Below are 16,773 nucleotides of genomic sequence, written 5' to 3' on the forward strand. Positions count from 1 at the left end.
GCACCCATGTCTGGGAGGAGCCCACCACTGAGGCCAGGGAACCATTTCAAAAGGAATTTCTCACAAACTCAGTAACAACCCACACTCATTTATATCTGGATCGGCACGTATTTGTACTTCATTTTTGCTATGAGAAAATTTAGCTAAACCCTTCCTGCGAAATCTGACACCCCTGACTTATTCTACCCCTTTCCACTTATCCACTTGGCTGGGGTCACAAGGGCGCTCAGCCTGAGGTCACAAGGGGGCTCAGCCCTGCCAGGACTCCGGCTCCAGCCGGCCCGGGGGTTTTCAGGGACACCTAGAGGGGGCACCGAGTTCCTCCTGCATAACCCTGACGGCCTCCGCGCTAAGCCAGGGCCCCTCTGTGGCTTGATAAGAACCGACCCCTGGCCTCTCCAGCTCAAGTCCAAACCTAAGCCTTAGCATCATGCAGTCATCTAAGTCTCCCAAATGTGGCAGATGGCAGCTGACTCATGCAGTGATTTGCACATGCAGTGATCTCTGTTTAGCGTGCCCTTCCTTTGGAAACTCCCGCCCTTCTTTTAGGGGCCGCTCACGGGCCTTTTCCTGACGTGCCTGGCGGAGGCTGCACCCCGCCTGCACTCAGCAGCCTGGCCGCCTCCCTCCACAGCACCGAGTTTTCTTCCATGCCCCCCCCGGACATGAATCCCATGAGGCAGGGACTCCTGTCTTATTTATCACTGTCTGTTATCGTCCAGCACATAGCAGGGCCCCTGTGAACTCCTGCTGATGGAATGAAGACACAGGTCAGTCTACGGGCAAAAGCCCCCAGATCCAACCTCACTGGGGTGGAGAAAAGAGCCCATAAAACAGAACAGTAGGAAAGCAAGCTATGTATGCACATGTCTGCACACATGTTTGTTTATGTATGTCTGCCCCTCCACCCCAGTGTTCCAGAACATCCTCTCCAAATGTCTGTGTGTGAGGCTGAGGTCCTCAGTTCCCTCCCCAGGAAGCCCCTTTTCCATCCACCTCCAGAAGTGGGCTGCGCTTTTGTCCAGAACTCTATAGTCTTGACCAGAAAGCAACCCCTGTTCTCTGTCACTCGGCAGCCGCCCGGCATACCACAAGCAGACCAATCCTGAAAAACTGGGTGAGCACGGATTTTGATTCAGAGCGAAACATGCACAAAGCCTATAGTGTGGATTGGTTGGCACTGATGCCCACGCCTACGGACCCTGCAGAGCAAATCCCAGCCGACGTGCAGCCCCCTCCGTTCTGCGTCCGTTCTCGCCCCCGACCCCCAGAGGCCCCCATAGCCCTGCAGGAAGCTTCGTCCTGGGCACAGCTGGCCCTCAGTCCCCAGCTCCGACCCCCGGGCTGTCCATTCCCCAGTGATAAGCTACTAGCTGTTTAAAGTCCTTCTGAGTAAAGGAGAATTAAAATTTTAATTTATTAGCATGCATTTTACCATTCACCTTTATATCGCTCAGCTTGAAGTGCAAATATCTGTGCGTTTAACTCATATGTGAAATCACCGAAATAGCACCATTTATATTTTGCAGTTTATACGTGCATATGTATTTTGTTCTTTCCAGAACAGTGGAAACCTGGCAGAAAGCAAACTCTTGCTTTCCTTAATATGGGTTTTTTTCCTCACAATTTCTGTCTGAGTGGACTTTCCCACACCCCGTCCTCAGATTTAGGGCGTGAGTGAAATCCTTGCTATTTCTGGTGCAAAGACCTTCAGAGCTGTGATCAGACAGGAACTTGAGGAAGGAGGTGGGGGCGAAGGGCACAGGGAGGCTAGTCTTTCCTCCGTCTGTCTGCCTGTCTCCCTGCTGCCCTGGGAGGTGGATGGGGGCCTTGTCCTGCTGGGCCGGCAGGTTGGCGGGAAGGAGGCCTCGGTTGCCAGTTGGCCTGGCCACACTGCTTCCTACCTCTGTCCTTGGCCTTGGGGCTGCCGCTGCTCTTATGTCCAGAGGTGATTCCTCACTTCCTGCCCGGGCAGCGGGCTGGGGCGGCTGCTGAGTTTGGGAAATCCTAAGGGTGAGGAGCCCAGGCTGATTCCTGGCATCCCTTGCCCTTCTTCTCCAGGGACTGACTGCCGAGCCAGGGTCCCCAGGGAGCCGGCTCTACCTGCAGGGTCCTCGTGCCTCCTCGTGCCTCCCGTGGAACCTGGGACCCCCAGGTCCGGCGCCCACCAGGCTTGGTGCCGAGGCCCCTCCTTTCCCCTTCCCACCCCCTCATCAGGAGATTGAAGCTCCGAGAGGGGATTTACTCTAGCGAGTGGCATCCTCGGATCTCCCTATTCTGGGTATTTCATAGAAATGGAATCCTGTGACATGTGGCCTTTGGGGCCTGGCTTCTTACACTCAGTGTCATGTTTTTGAGGCTCAGCCACATGGCGGCACATAGCAGTCCTTCATTCCTGTTTGGGGCTCAGCAATGCTCCGTCATATGGCTGGACCACATCTCTTTGTCCCTTCCCCCATGGATGGACTTTGGGGCTGTTTCTACCTTTCAACCATTGTGAATAACGTTGCCAGGAACATTCAGGTAGAAGTGTTTGTCTGGGTTCCTGTTTTCCATCTTTTGGGCGTGTACCCAGCTGGGCCATGTGGGAACTCTGTGCTTCACTTTTGGAGGAAGAGCCAGACTGTTTTCACAGCAGCCGCACCAAGAGGTGCCCCCGCCCCTTGCAGTTCCCCGCTCATAGGTTCAAACACCTAGTGCACTGAAGCTGCTGGAGGGCTGCAGAGAAGGATACTGCCCTGGGGGGCATTCTGGAGCCGAGCAGAACCCTATGGGGCCTTTCCCAGACAGACCCCTCCCTGATATCCTCTGCTGTGTCTCCTCTCTGAAGTACCTGGATAACAGTATCTGATGCACATTTCCTGAGTTTTTCAGATGCTGAAACCACCACCAAATGGAAGAAATTAACTATTGGATAATCACGAGCATGCAGCCCCCAGACCTTCTGGCGCCTGAGGATTGATAAGGTTAATCCCTGTGATACTGCTGTGTTATCTCACCATCAACCAATCAGAGAATTGTGCACAAGCTGATCACAGACTCTGGGATGCCCTGCCCTCGCCTGGCCTTTAAAAATGCTCTGCCCCTATGATACTGTAGAGCACAGGGAACTCTGCTCAATATTATGAAAAAACCTGAAAGGGAAAAGAATTTGAAAAAAGAATAGTTATATATATATATATATATATGTATAACTGAATCACTTTGCTGTACACCTGAAACTAACACAACATTGTTAATCAAGTGTACTCCAATATAAAATAAATTTTTTTTTTAAATTTAAAAAATAAAAAGCTGTAAATTGCTGCTCTCAAAAAAAAAAATGCTTTGCTGAAACTTTTCAGGGAGTTCGGGGTTTTGGGGGGCATGAGCCACACGTCCTCCTTGTCTGACCCTGCAATAAACCTTCCTCTGCTCCGGACTCTGACGTTTCGGTTTGTTTGGCCTCCCTGTGTATTGGGCACATGAACTTGCGTTCAGTAACAATTTGAGTTTCTACTGACTCAGTGGGCTAACCGTTGATCACCATCACCATCAGCCTCCATTTCACTTCATCCATTTGTTCCGTGTATTTTCAGTTCAAAGAGGTGCATTCCCATGTGCTATGCATCAGCGTCTTACAACGAAGCAGAAATGTCGAGTAACCTGCCCGAGGTCCCCCAGCTAGAGGGGGGCTGAGCTGGAGCAGGAACCCAGGCCTCCTCTGCACTGGAGCCTGCAGACGGGAGCCTCTGCTTCCCAGTGGATGGCCCCCGAGAGCCAGCCTTTCCCTGGAGCTCTCTGCTCCCCAACCCTCTCTGCCCACGCTGGCACTGCAGTCAGATTCCGAATTCGCCCCAACTCTCCCTGGGAGAGAGAAACTTAGTACACAGCATTCTGGGCCACATTCCTCCGCCTGGGGGCCTCCAGCTGGGTGCCCTTCACTGTTGAGTAATTCCCCTTTAGCTCACCTTCGAGTCTGTTTTCCTAACGCAGCCCCAGACAGCTCCCAGTCTCCACCCCCTGCCCTGGCTGCTGAGTCCCAGCCCCCCTCTGGAAAACACAATCAGCCAGGCTCCCAAGTGCCCAGCACCTTGCTCTAGCCAGGCCCCTCCAGGCAGGTGACAGGTGACATCTCCAGCCCACGCAGTCAGCTTCTAGGTGGGAACCCTGTCCCCAGTGAGGAAACAGGCTCCCCCAGAGGTCAACAGCCTGAGCCACCGCCAGCCCAGACCCAGCCACTCTCACTCAGGCCACTGCCGTTGGCCCTGGCCGGTTTCCCACTTCCTCTCCTGCCCCTCCCACCCTTCCCTTTCACAGTTGCCAGAGGGATCTTTTCTTTTTAATAGAAAACTTAAAAAAAATTGCATGGAGCCAAGTTCCCTCTTTGTGGTGTCCGTTTGGTTCTGTGAGTTTTGACAAAGGCAGAATCGTGTATCCACACCCTTGTGCCCCACAGAACAATTCAATCACCCTGCACATTGCCTGCAGGCTCCTTTGCCATCAACCCTCCCCAGTGCCCTGCTCTCTGGCAACTACTGATCTGTTTTCTATCCAGAGGGATTTTAAAGAAGGTAAAATCAGTCTCTGGCGGCTTCCACTGCATCTAAAATAAAACGCTCCAGGCCTCTTGCTCACTCAGTGTATACCCTGCCACAGGACATTAGCATCGCCCGCTCCTGCCCCAGGAATGTTCTTCCCTCTTCTCCCAGGGCCAACTGCTCTCCTCCCCAAGTCACAGCCTTAGTGGTTCCTTCTCGGGGGGGAGGGTCTTCTCTGCCAGTCTGGCTAAGAAGGTGCCCTCCTTCCCACCTGGGGCTCTTCTACGGAACGCCCACAAGGTGCAAAGTTATATGTGTGTGCTCGTGTGTCTCCTTTGTCTGCTGTGAACTCATAGCTCCATGAGGGCAGAGCCGTGTCTACACTACCCGCCAATCCACAGGCAGGCAGGTCCTAGGTCCTCAGAAAACACTCATTGAACAGGTGAAGGGGGGCTGCTGATGGTAGTGAACCCAGTTTGTGTCTGACTCTCAATCTGTACCTTTTCCACTGTGCCTTGTGCGTCCCCAGAATTCTCACTCATCTGTCCATCTATCTATCCATCTGTCTGTCCATCAAACACTCACTGAGGCCAGCTCTGTCCCTTGTGCCAGCCCAGGGCTCCCAGAGCTGGTAAGGCTGGCCCCTGCTTTCCCATGGTCAAGATTAACAGCCGCGCATCCCCGCCGTGCCCTTCAGAGGTGGGAGAGGACCCCCCCACCCACTTCCTCACGTTGCCTCCTCCTCCCAGCCCTGTGGGGTGAATTATCAACAGAAGAGGAAGTGACCTGCCCAAGGAGAGCATGACCTGAAGATACCGCAGGCACCCCAGCGCCCACTGAGCCACGCAGTGCCCTCGGAGAAAGGCAGGAGATGGGCAAGAGGATGTGTCCTCAGGCGGGCAGAGAGGGAGCCTGGATCCTGGAGGGTCCACAAGAGAAGGCAGGGAGGGAGGGGCACCTCAGAGCTGGGGGCTCCCTCAGTGCCCCGCGGGGAAACGGGTCCAGAGAGGATGCTTTAGTCATCCAGCCCATCCTTGAGGGCCCCTGTGTTTCTAGGGTGGGTCACAAAAGCAGATGTGTAGGAGACATAGGGGAGGGGTGCTCTGGGGCCCGGGGAGGAACCAGCCCTGACCATGTCAGGGGGACATGAGCAAGTCCATCCTGTTGTTTCTGCCCCATAAATAAGCACCACCTTCCAAAACACCTCTCTGCCTCAAACACTGAGGGCGTGGAGGTGATGCCAGAAATAGGTCAGGGCCCCCCAAGCTGCAGAGACGGTGTGGGCGGTGACTGACCGCCCTTCTGGGAACCGAGCTCTGTTCTCTTCCCAGATCCGAGTGATTCAGAGAGTGAGAAGGTGACCTTTTCCTTTCCTGAGGGTTACGTTTTTAATTCCAGGGTTTATCTGAGTTTTTTGTTTGTTTGTTTGTTTGTTTGTTTTAGCAACCTAATGGAAGCCAAAGTGAACTATGTCAAATTATTGAGACTGACACAGTGCCTGGCCCAAGGGAAATGTGTGATAAACAGTTACTGATTGACTAAGCAGATGCCTTCTCCCCCCTCCCCTGTGCACACAGAGCACTTGAAGACCAACAATAGAAGGCGGGTCTTTGGCGCAGGTCTGTGCACCCAAGGCCATGAGTAGGTGGCCCAAGCCTGGCGGTGGGCGTGGGAGTGGGGACACTAGAGGCTGGGCTTGGAGGCTGTCCAGCCAGGAATGGTGCCCCAAAGCCACCTTGGAGCTTCGCCTGTGTAGACACTGTTGGTGCCCCTGCTGATGCGCCCAGGGCCTGGCACTGGACGCTGGTGCATCAGGGAGCTGCGGCACCTGCCGCCACCCTCCTGGGATGGGTTTCCAGGTCCTCTCTAGCTTCTGATTCAAAGGCCATTTGCGAACGTCCGATTGGGACTCGTGGCCATGTGCCTGCACCCCAGTTGCAAGAGAGGCTGGGAAAGCATTTGCCATCCTCCAAAACTCATTGGGTGGGGAATCCCCCAAACTCAGCGAAGGTATTCCGAGAGGGAGGGAGGAATTCCAACAGGAATAAGCACGCTCACAACAGTCCCCTGTGGACGTTCCATGCTTAGGCCAATCCGTGTCTCATATTGCCACGCCTCTGGGCCTTTGCTGTGCTGCTCTGTGCACTTGGCCTGACATTCTACTGCACATCCCCCATCTTTGTGCATGACTATATATATTCCTCTTGCTCTGCCCCCCCCAGCCCTCCCAATATGATAATATAAAATAATTGGTTACATCAAGCATCAGTTTTCATGTTACTATGTCTTTGATATGAAATGTTGTTTCTGGGTAGATGTATAAGATCTCTGCTTATTCTTGTTCCTCTTTTTTTTTTTTATAGCATCCTGTTCTTGTTTAATGGATGCACTATTTCATCCTTATGAACATATAAATTATACTTAAAAAAATTTCTTCTATTTTCTGCACTGCTTATCCTTGGTCTCTTTTCTTCTTTGCTTTTAGCTTAGAGGGTTTCTTCAAAGGGCCAGTTCCCTTAGCTGTCTGTTTATGTTGAAGAGTGAGCTGTCCAGGGTTCTGCATACCTGGGCTGACCTTGGTGCCAAGTGCACCTCATGGAGGAACAACCGAGCAGCAAGCAGGGAATGCTGTCAGGGAACCTGCAAATGTCAGTGCTGCAATGTTTCCTCTGCAGCCACTCAGCCTCCCAGGGAAGAACCTACTGATCCCCTGGCTTTCCCGGGGACAGGTTTGTGGGTGCCAGAGCTCAGTGTGCTGATGTTTACAGCTCCCTAGGCTGTTCAGCTTCATGCCTCACCTTTACACCTTTCAATCTGATTTTTCCAGAGGATAAACCTCATGTCCTGGGGCTGGAGGTGGCATGGGAAGGAAGAAGCCGATGCTGGTGTCAGACAGGGGATGGGGAACCCAAACATTTTGTAGAGAAACTTTCAGCCAATCTCCACTCCCCTTTTAGTCAGGAATCCAACACCCTCCTTTCGTGGTACCTGGTGCCTCAGACGGCAATCCCCTGTGGGTTCTGTGGTCAAGTGGTGTGTTTGTATGGACTCTCCCTCTTCGCGCCCTTAGGTGGAAACCATCCCCATTCTGCCACATCTCTCTTCTGCTTTCAGCCCGCTAACAATGTCGTGACTCTCAGCTGCTAGGGCAGCTTCTCCTGTGTTTATGTTCTTATAGAGTATTACCATTTTTTGGTGATACCTCTATTAATATTTTAAAGGGGTTTTGGGGAGACGGAGGAGACCCATTAATGGTGAATGCGCCACTTTTAACCAAAATTGGCATTTTACTTTCTATGACCTCCCTTCTTCCCACAGGACGTGCATGACTTTTCCCACACTGCGACAATGCCCGTTGTCCCTCCCTGTACCCCTGTCCCTCACTGCCCTCCATCCCCTCTCTACTAAGCTCATACGGCCCTGACGCCACTGTCGACTGAGAATTGCCAACCCCAGCCGGGCCCCGAACAGCGCCTAGAGTCGCCCATCGTTTCTCATCTACTGGTCCGTCTCTTTTCCTTCAAATTCCAAACTTTCCTCTTCCCCCAAGCAAATGACCCTCCTGTTACTTCACAGGGAAAACCAAAATCACTGGATGAGGGTTCCTCCTATTCTCGTTACCACCATCCTCTCCAGCCTGGGTACCGTCTTCAGGGACACATTTGCCCCTCCCCCACCCAGTCTCCACCCAGTAGCCCAAGGGCCCCTCCAAGAACATACATCAGCATCTGTCACTTAAAACCCTCACCGTTTCTCACTGTTCCTAGACTTGTCAACCTCCCCCTACGCCCCTCTACTCTCCACTCAAGCTTCCTTTCAGTCCCAGAAAGAGCATGCACTCAATATTTTTACATTTGCTTTTCTCCAAGGGTGATATTAAAAATATTGAACAATGGCAATATGCTATAACAGGGTCCAAGAGGTCTCCTGCTCTACGAGGAGTTACCCCTTTAATGTCTGGATCGCGAGAAGGTATTAGTTCCCGGGGCTGCTGTACCAAAGTGCAACAAAGTGAGTGACCTAAGCAGCAGATATTTATTGTCTTGCATTTCTGGGGCCTGGAAGTCTGAGGTCAAGGTGTCGGCAGGACCGTGCTCCCTCTCAAGGTTCTAGGCAAGGATGTGTTCCAGGCCTCGCTCCCAGCTTCTTGGCTATGACAGCTTAACTCCAATCTTCACATGGCGTTCTCCTGATGTGCACGTCTGCATCCAAATTTCTCCTTTTTATAAGGGCACGGTCATATTGGCTTAGGGACCCACCCTAATGACCTCATCTTAACTTGATCATCTGTAAAGACCCTATTTCCAAATAAAGTCACATTCGTAGGGACTGGGGTTAGGGCTTCAAAGATTTTTTGAGGGAGCACAATTCAATCCTTATGGGTTGACCAGAGTGTTAGGGGTGGGCATGTGGGAAAATATCTATTTAATAATGCATATGGAAGAATGTCAGTATTTTAATAACCAGGACATCCTGGCTGAATATTTACTCAGCCAGCCCTGGAACTCTCCCCATCACTTCCCATTCCCTTCATCTTCCGGCATCCTCACCTTAACCATCCATGCCCCTGAGACCCTGCCCTGGAAGCCCCGGTGGCAGGGGCTCGTAGCCGTGCCATGAGCACCACAGCACCCATGCTTCCCTGCCTTGACCGTGTCGGTTGAGAGGGATTATTTCCCTTCCCTGGGCACCTGGAACCCAGCAGGTGCTCCAGGGTTATTTGCATACATGTCTTTGATCCCATGGAGTCCTGGGGGCAGCGGCCTCATCTCTTACACATCAGCCTCACCAGTGTGGTGGGCACTGGAGAAATGGTGGATGAATGAACAAATGCTTTCATGAATGGATTTTTAACCTGTCCACCAATATCAGGCTGTATCAACAACCTTGCTTTGTTTTACACTCTGATAGGTGACATGGAACTCACAGGTCAGCAGGTAAGAGACTTAAACAAACATTTGGGGAGGGGAGGTTTGCCGTGTAAAATAAAATCTGACCTCCCGTGCTCCATCGTGAGAAGGAAATAAGAGCTGCAGGTGGGGAAGGGCAGATCACAAAGGAAGGTCCCTAGGCAATCAGGGCTCTCTGAGAAAGGGGAGGAACGCTAAATCTATCGGGGTCGTCATTTCATGATGTAGGTAAGTCAAATCACTATTCTGTAAAGTGAAGTAAGTCAGACAGAGAAAGAGAAATACTGCATGATATCGCTTATATGCGGAATCTAAAAAGAAATGATACAAATGAACGTATTTACAAAACAGAAACAGACTCACAGAGAATGAACTTACAGTTAAAGAGGAAGGGTGGGGAGAAGAGTTAGTCAGGGAGTTTGGGATCGACAAGTACACACTGCTATATTTAAGATGGATAACCAACAAGGACCTACTGTATAGCACAGGGAACTCTGCTCACTGTTATGTGGCAGCCTGGATGGGAGGGGAGTCTGGGGGAGAATGGATACATGTATGTGTATGGCTGAGTCGCTTTGCTGTGCCCCTGAAACTATCACAACATTGTTAATCAGCTATACTCCAATATAAAATAAAAAGTTAAAAAAAAATTCAAAAAAATCACTACGCTGTACACCTTAAACTTATACAGGGCTGTTTGCCACTTACATCTCAATAAAACTGGAGGAAAAAAACCCACATATTGCTGAAGCCCAGCCCCAGAATTTCTAATTTAGTAGGTGCGAGCTGGGGCCTGGGAAGCAGTGCGTCTAACAAATTCCCAGGTAATACTGTTGCTGCTTGGCTTCAACTTGAGAGTCGTTGATAGAGTCAACAACTTCAAGGTAAAGATGGTAACGCTAAAGCCCAGAAATGTGTCTTGCCCAGCAAAGTTGGCTAATGCCCAAGATGGACGTAAAACCAAGCTGTCACCTCCAAGTCAATATAACCCCTACAGCAGGCTGCCTTTGCGGCACTCCCTCAGGAGAGGGTGCCTGCCTGACCTCGCAGTGATTCAAAGAACAACCACGGAAGGAAAGAATTAATACCTTGATGGTGTTTCACCTGGCTCTTGTTTATATTGTATTTTAATGTCTGATTCCAGAATCAGCCATGTTCTTGATATCTGCACCAATCTTGCACCACCAAGCATTCTATTTTGTGTGTGGAGATCTGATTTGTTTATAAAAGCAACATTGCAATCACAGTATCATTTTAAAAAGGCAGTTCTAAAACTTACTAATCTTCTCTTCCTAATAATAGAGGGTTCTCAGGACAAAGGTCTTCTGTTATAAGATCACTTTTCTCTGTAGTAGCTCCCTGGTAGATAACTGATTGGGCAACTAACAAAAAACTTACTGTGATCATTGAGAGTAAGGAATTCAAATAAGTACTGGGAGACAATTAAAAAAAAAAAAAGAAAGGGACTTCCCTGATGGCACAGTGGGTAAGAATCCGCCTGCCAATGCAGGGGACACGGGTTTGAGCCCTGGTCCGGAAAGATCCCACATGCCTCAGGGCAACTAAGCCCGTGCGTCACAACTACTGAGCCTGCGCTCTAGAGCCCGCGAGTCACAACTATGGAGCCCGTGTGCCTCAACTACCGAAGCTCGCGCTCCTAGAGCCCGTGCTACAACAAAGAGAAGCCACCCCACCGCATTGAGAAGCCCGAGCACCGCAACGAAGAGTAGCCCCTGCTCGCCACAACTAGAGAAAGCCCACACGCAGCAACGAAGACCCAACACAGCCTAAAATGAAAAATAAATAAATAAATTTATTTTTTAAAAATTAAAAAAAAAAAGAAAAGAGAGGAAGACTGGGAGCCACGATGCACTGGCAGGGCCTCCGCACGAGGGGGTCCGGAGCAATGACGAGCTTGGAAGAAAGGCTCCACGCGGAGCACAGGGTTCCTCTCGGCTCCTTTGGAAGCTCAGCCAGGACTTTTCACTCCGTGTGGCTCAGAGGACTTGGTGTCTCCTTCCTCTGTTTGTCCTCTGCCCCCCTCTGTCTACACCCCTCATGTGTTTTCACCAGGAGTGACCCCAAGTAACAGGTGGGGTTGAGGCTGTCACCACGTGCCAGAGCTGTGGCCTTGGGGGTGGCCCGTTCAAATTGTCCCCTGTTCCGTGCTCAGGTCTTCTGGTCATTCAGGCTCAAGTGGCAACTCTCCAAGAGGCTTGCCTGACTGCACGATCTAAAGTAGCCTCCAGGGGGAGGGGCAAGATGGTGTAGGGGATTAAGAGGTATAAACCGCTATGTATAAAATACATAAGCTATAAGGATATATTGTACCACACAGGGAATATAGCCAACATGTTATAATAACTCTAAATGGGGTATAACTTTTAAAGATTGTGAATCACTATGCTGTACACCTGAAACTTACATAATATTGTAAATCAACTATACCTCAGAAAAAGTAGTCTCTAACACGCACGCATGCATGCACACCCAAGCCACACAAACCCAAGTACACACTGCGCACACATCCCACCAACACACATACACTGACACACCACACACACACACTCACTCACACACACCACACAAGGTGGTCCATTCTCGGCTCAGAAATTAAAACCTTAAATTGCAGATGGAGGCTTCACGAGGTTAAGCAACAGCCCCTCAGGTACGTACGTGTGGTTTCCCGACTCCAGCCTCAGGCACCGAGGCGCTGAGATCAGATGTCTGTGCTGCGGAGCTTCAGAGACAACGGGCATCCACCCCATCAGCCCAGAGGGTGCGAACCCAGGGTGCGGTTCGCCTGACCCCCGGCTCTCTGGCCCGGGGTCTGTCTCAGCAAACCCTTCTGAGCTCCGGGTGCTGGTACCCAGTCCCCCGCAGCACCGCGAAGACTGGCTGTGGACCCCGAGTGGTGGGCGTGCAGCCTGGGAGAGGGGCTGCCTGCTCCACGCTCTGGCTCTGCTGTGAATCTCAAGTGAGGCCCTCACCTTGCCCTGGCTGGGCTTCCTCATCTGTCAGATGCAGACAGAAAACGGCACCGAGCTGACGGGCTTGTGCGAGGACTCAGTGGGCTATGCGTCCGTGGAAGACTGAGACGCAGGCTCCTGGGCAGGGTGCTGTGTGGGAGCTGACCCCGTGGGCCAGAAGGAGGAGCTGGTGGGCGGGTGCTAGGAAGGCGGGAGGCGATGCACGGACGCTTTCCTGAATCGGCCACTGCTGTGGGTGCTGGACCCTGCCACCTCGAGGACCTTCTAAGGTGGGTTGGATTGTGTCTCAGAAATGCCTGCCCCGGGACAAGAGGGAAAGGCATTTCCCCAACTCGGGGAGGGTTTCCCAGTGAAGCACTGGTTCCCCGACGCCCTTGGGTGGTGCTTCCGGGAGTGTGGAGTGGGGTCGCCCAGGCAGCCCCTCCTATAGATCCCAGAAGCCCCAGGGCAGGAAGAGAGAGGCAAGGGTGCATCCAGAGGCTGGAGGTGGTTAGCCTAGAAGGGCCAGTTAGCGGAGCCACTGCCGGCGCAGGGCTGAGGTTGTGAGGGCACCCAGGACACATGCCCCGCCCTCCCCGTCACCGGCCATCACTGTGGCTCCGCCACTCTCCGTGCGAGAGAACCAGAGCTCCTGCTCCCAGCGCCTCTGTCTCACGGCTCTTGGTGCCTTGTGGCATCTGTGTGTCCCTTCTCTCTGTAGGTCTTTTGCCTTCTGCTTCTGCCAATAGCCAATAGCTGGTTTTTCTGAAACTCAAGTCCAAATTCTCAAGCCTGCATGCAATGGATACGAGTGGTCCCGCCCCTTCGCAGGTGCCCTACAAGCCTGGGGCCAATCTGTCCATGAACCTCTGGGTCAGATGCCCTCCTCAGGCTCACGAAACCCATTTTGCCTCCCAACGAATCTGATGTTAGGAAGCCATCCGTTCAGCCCTCTCGCCTCCCCTTTCCTGATCCTAGGAGAGAAAGAGAGAAGGCCTTCGCTTGTCTGTTGTGGAGCTCGAGGCGTGCCAAACCTATGGGTGCTCCGACAACTGGGCCCATATCCCCAAAGGGTGATGTGGTAGACAGCATAATGGCTTCCTCAAAGATGTCCACGTCCTATGTTACGTCATGTGGCAAGGGGGAATTAACTTGCAGATGGAATTAAGGTTGCCAATCAACTGACCTTAAAATAAAGAGATTATCCTGGATTACCTGGCCCCAGTGTAATCCTACGGGTCCTTAGATGTGGAAGAAGGAGGCAGAAGAGTCTGTGTCAGAAGCATGCAAAGTGGGAAGAACTCTACCACCACTGCTGGTTTTGAAGATGGAAGGGGCCACAAGCCAAGGAATGCAGGAAAATTCAAGGGAGTTAATATGGTGATCCAGGGAGATGAAGGGTAACGGGGCACCCTTCTGCCTTCTTCTTTCATGGGGCTGAAGTGAGCCAAGCTTCTCCCCACGGCTTGGCAAGGCTGGCTGCTGGGTGGTCCCAGCAGGTCAGGCGTTGAAGCCACCAGAGCAACCTGCCCACCTGGCTCCTCCTACCCTGCCCATTAAGCTGGACAAACACAGATCCCTCTGCCCGCAGGTTGGCAGCAGGAAGAGGGGCTGGCTGTTGGTGACGAGGTCTGATACCCGCCAACATCTCCACATCTGGGAGAGAGGGATGGCACGGGGGGGGGGGGGGGGCTGGTATCTTGCTGGTGGCCGGGCCCTGGGCGGGGGTGGAGGAGCTTAGGCACGTCCCACCCCTGCTCTGAGCCGTTTTCCCTTCTCACCCAGGTTGTATCACCGGGCTGTGAAGATTGAATACACTGTGCTGTGGAAGCATTTTGTTGAGTCTGAATGCCCCGCAGGTGGCAAGGGCTCCCCACCGGGCCACAGTCTCTGAGCCCAGCTTCCCATCTGAAGAAGAGACCAGCAGGAGAGGTGACTGGGGCTCCGCTGACGTCTTGCCTCTGACTCACGCACACACGAAACCCCCCACATGGCAGGGCAGCTGGAAAAACACTGAGTTGGAGAGTAGCGTGCGGACGGCCAGATGGTTTTCATCTTAGTGATGATGAAACTTGAGACACCAGGATGCGGATGGGGACCCGAGGCTCTGATGTGGTGAAACGTGATCCCTCCCGCCAGCGTCTCCACGCTCATCCTCCTGTGCTCTCTCTTTCTCTGTCTTTGAATCTGAGATGTTCCTTTCAAGTTGATTTCACATTTGTTTTCTGTCTGTGCTTCTCACTCTCTCCTTCTGTGTCCTTTTCTTTTGCTTCTCATTTTCCCCTCACTGTTCTTAGAGGTTACCTTTTGGTATCCCCTGAAGCAGCATCAAGGCTCACCCTTCTTCTTTTTTGTTTTTTTAATTTTTATTGGAGTATAGTTGATTTACAATGTTGTGTTAGTTTCAGGTGTACAGCAAAGTGAATCAGTTATACATATACATATATCCACTCTTTTTAAGATTCTTTTCCCATATAGGTCATTACAGAGTATTGAGTAGAGTTCCCTGTGCTATACAGTAGGTTCTTACTAGTTATCTATTTTATGTATAGTAGTGTGTATAAGTCAATCCCAATCTCCCAATTTATCCTTCCCCCACCCACCTTACCCCCTGGTAACCATAAGTTTGTTTTCTACATCAGTGAGTCTATTTCTGTTTTGTAAATAAGTTCATTTGTACCCTTTTTTAAGATTCCACATATAAGTGATATCATATGGTATTTGTCTTTGTCCATCTGGCCTACTTCACTCAGTATGACAATCTCTAGGTCCATCCATGTTGCTGCAAACAACATTATTTTGTTCTTTTTCATGGCTGAGTAATATTCCATTGTATATATGTACCACAGCTTCTTTATCCATTCCTAAGGCTCACACTTCTCAACCTTCATCATGCTGTAATGCAGTCTCGGGGATCTGTCCTTACCCTCCTGCCCCCCAGATCTTGTCAGTCCTGTGTATCACTCCCTCAGATCCCCTAATCCTGGCTGGGAAGTAATAGACAAATGTGTTAGTCCATTTACGATTCATGGGCACTTTATAGGAGTGTCTCCTGGGGTGACATTGTTTTTACCTAAAGCCCGGGCTTCTATAGCACATGGCAAGTGACTTGGGCTGAGACCTGTTGATGAATAAGCTTTTCCTGGTTCCACATCACACTCATCAGGGATTTTCTCTTCTGGATCCTGAGATAAATGTCCTTTTGGATTGGTGGGAGTATTAGTGGAGTGAGTACAGAGCTGTTGCAGCAAAGAGCCCCTCATCCCCCAAGAGTGGCTACAGGCATAGACATCTATCTCTTGCACTCACATAACAGTTCTGAAGTGAGCTATCTGGGGAGGCTGTACTCCATGTGGTCATTCAGGGACCCAGGTTCCTACCATTTCTTACTCCATTATTCCCTAGGTCATAAAGTCATTTGCACGGTTGGAGCTGGGTCACTGCCACGTCTGGGTTCCCTCTTACAGGAAAGGAAATAGAATGTGGTAGAAGCACTCCCTGTGGCTTGAATTCTAGACCCCCAAATAGCACATATCACGCCCATGACAGCCTGGGGAATACAGCCTAACCAGGCAGCTTGTGTCCAGCTACACATGTTCATTACTAAGAAATAAGGGGAATAGGTCCGGGTGGACAGCTAGCCATCTCCGCCACATGGGACAACAGAAGAAGCTATTGCTCTGATTCTGTCCCCATCTCTGCCCTCTTTATTGAGATGGGGAGCTCAGGATTCCAGCTGTAGGCTAGTCCCATAAGTGGCCTCTTTGTATGAAGGACTCAGGAGCTTCTTGGGAAAATACGCATTCCAAGGGGAAAATCTGTTCTTGCTGGGTTCAAGGCAGAAATGACCAAGATAGGGAGAGAAGCGATTCTGAGCACAGCCTGCTGGCACTCAGATACCGTTCTGGATCAACCCTGTGGACACATGCCTAAATCAGAGAGGAGGTGCAAGGAAGGTGAGTCAAAGCCAAAAGAAACCTCCTCAAACACAGGAGAAGGAGGCAACCTTTGGGGCAAATCCTCCCAGGAACAGCCTGGCTTTGCCTGCCCACCACTCAGGCCCACGTCTTCTGAAAACAACCCCTTCACTTGGAGGCCCCCTTGGTCCCCACTGCATCAGCTTCATGGAGACTTTAAATCAAGTGGTGGGCGTGTGTTGGGCCAATCAGAGGCTCTTTTCCAGTAACTTGACCTCTGAGGGGATGGAGGTGAGGCTGGACCAGGGTCAGGGCTCTGTGGTCCAGAAGGGCACATGGGGACTCCTAGCCTGTTGGTGACGTTCTGTTCCTTAACCTGGTGGTGGGTACATGGGAGGCCAGTTTATTACTATGTCTTTGTTCTTTTTTTTAATTTAAGTATAGTTGATTTACAATG

Source organism: Balaenoptera borealis, assembly GCF_965194805.1.
Source record: "Balaenoptera borealis genome assembly, chromosome: 3".
Classification (NCBI taxonomy): Eukaryota; Metazoa; Chordata; class Mammalia; order Artiodactyla; family Balaenopteridae; genus Balaenoptera; species Balaenoptera borealis.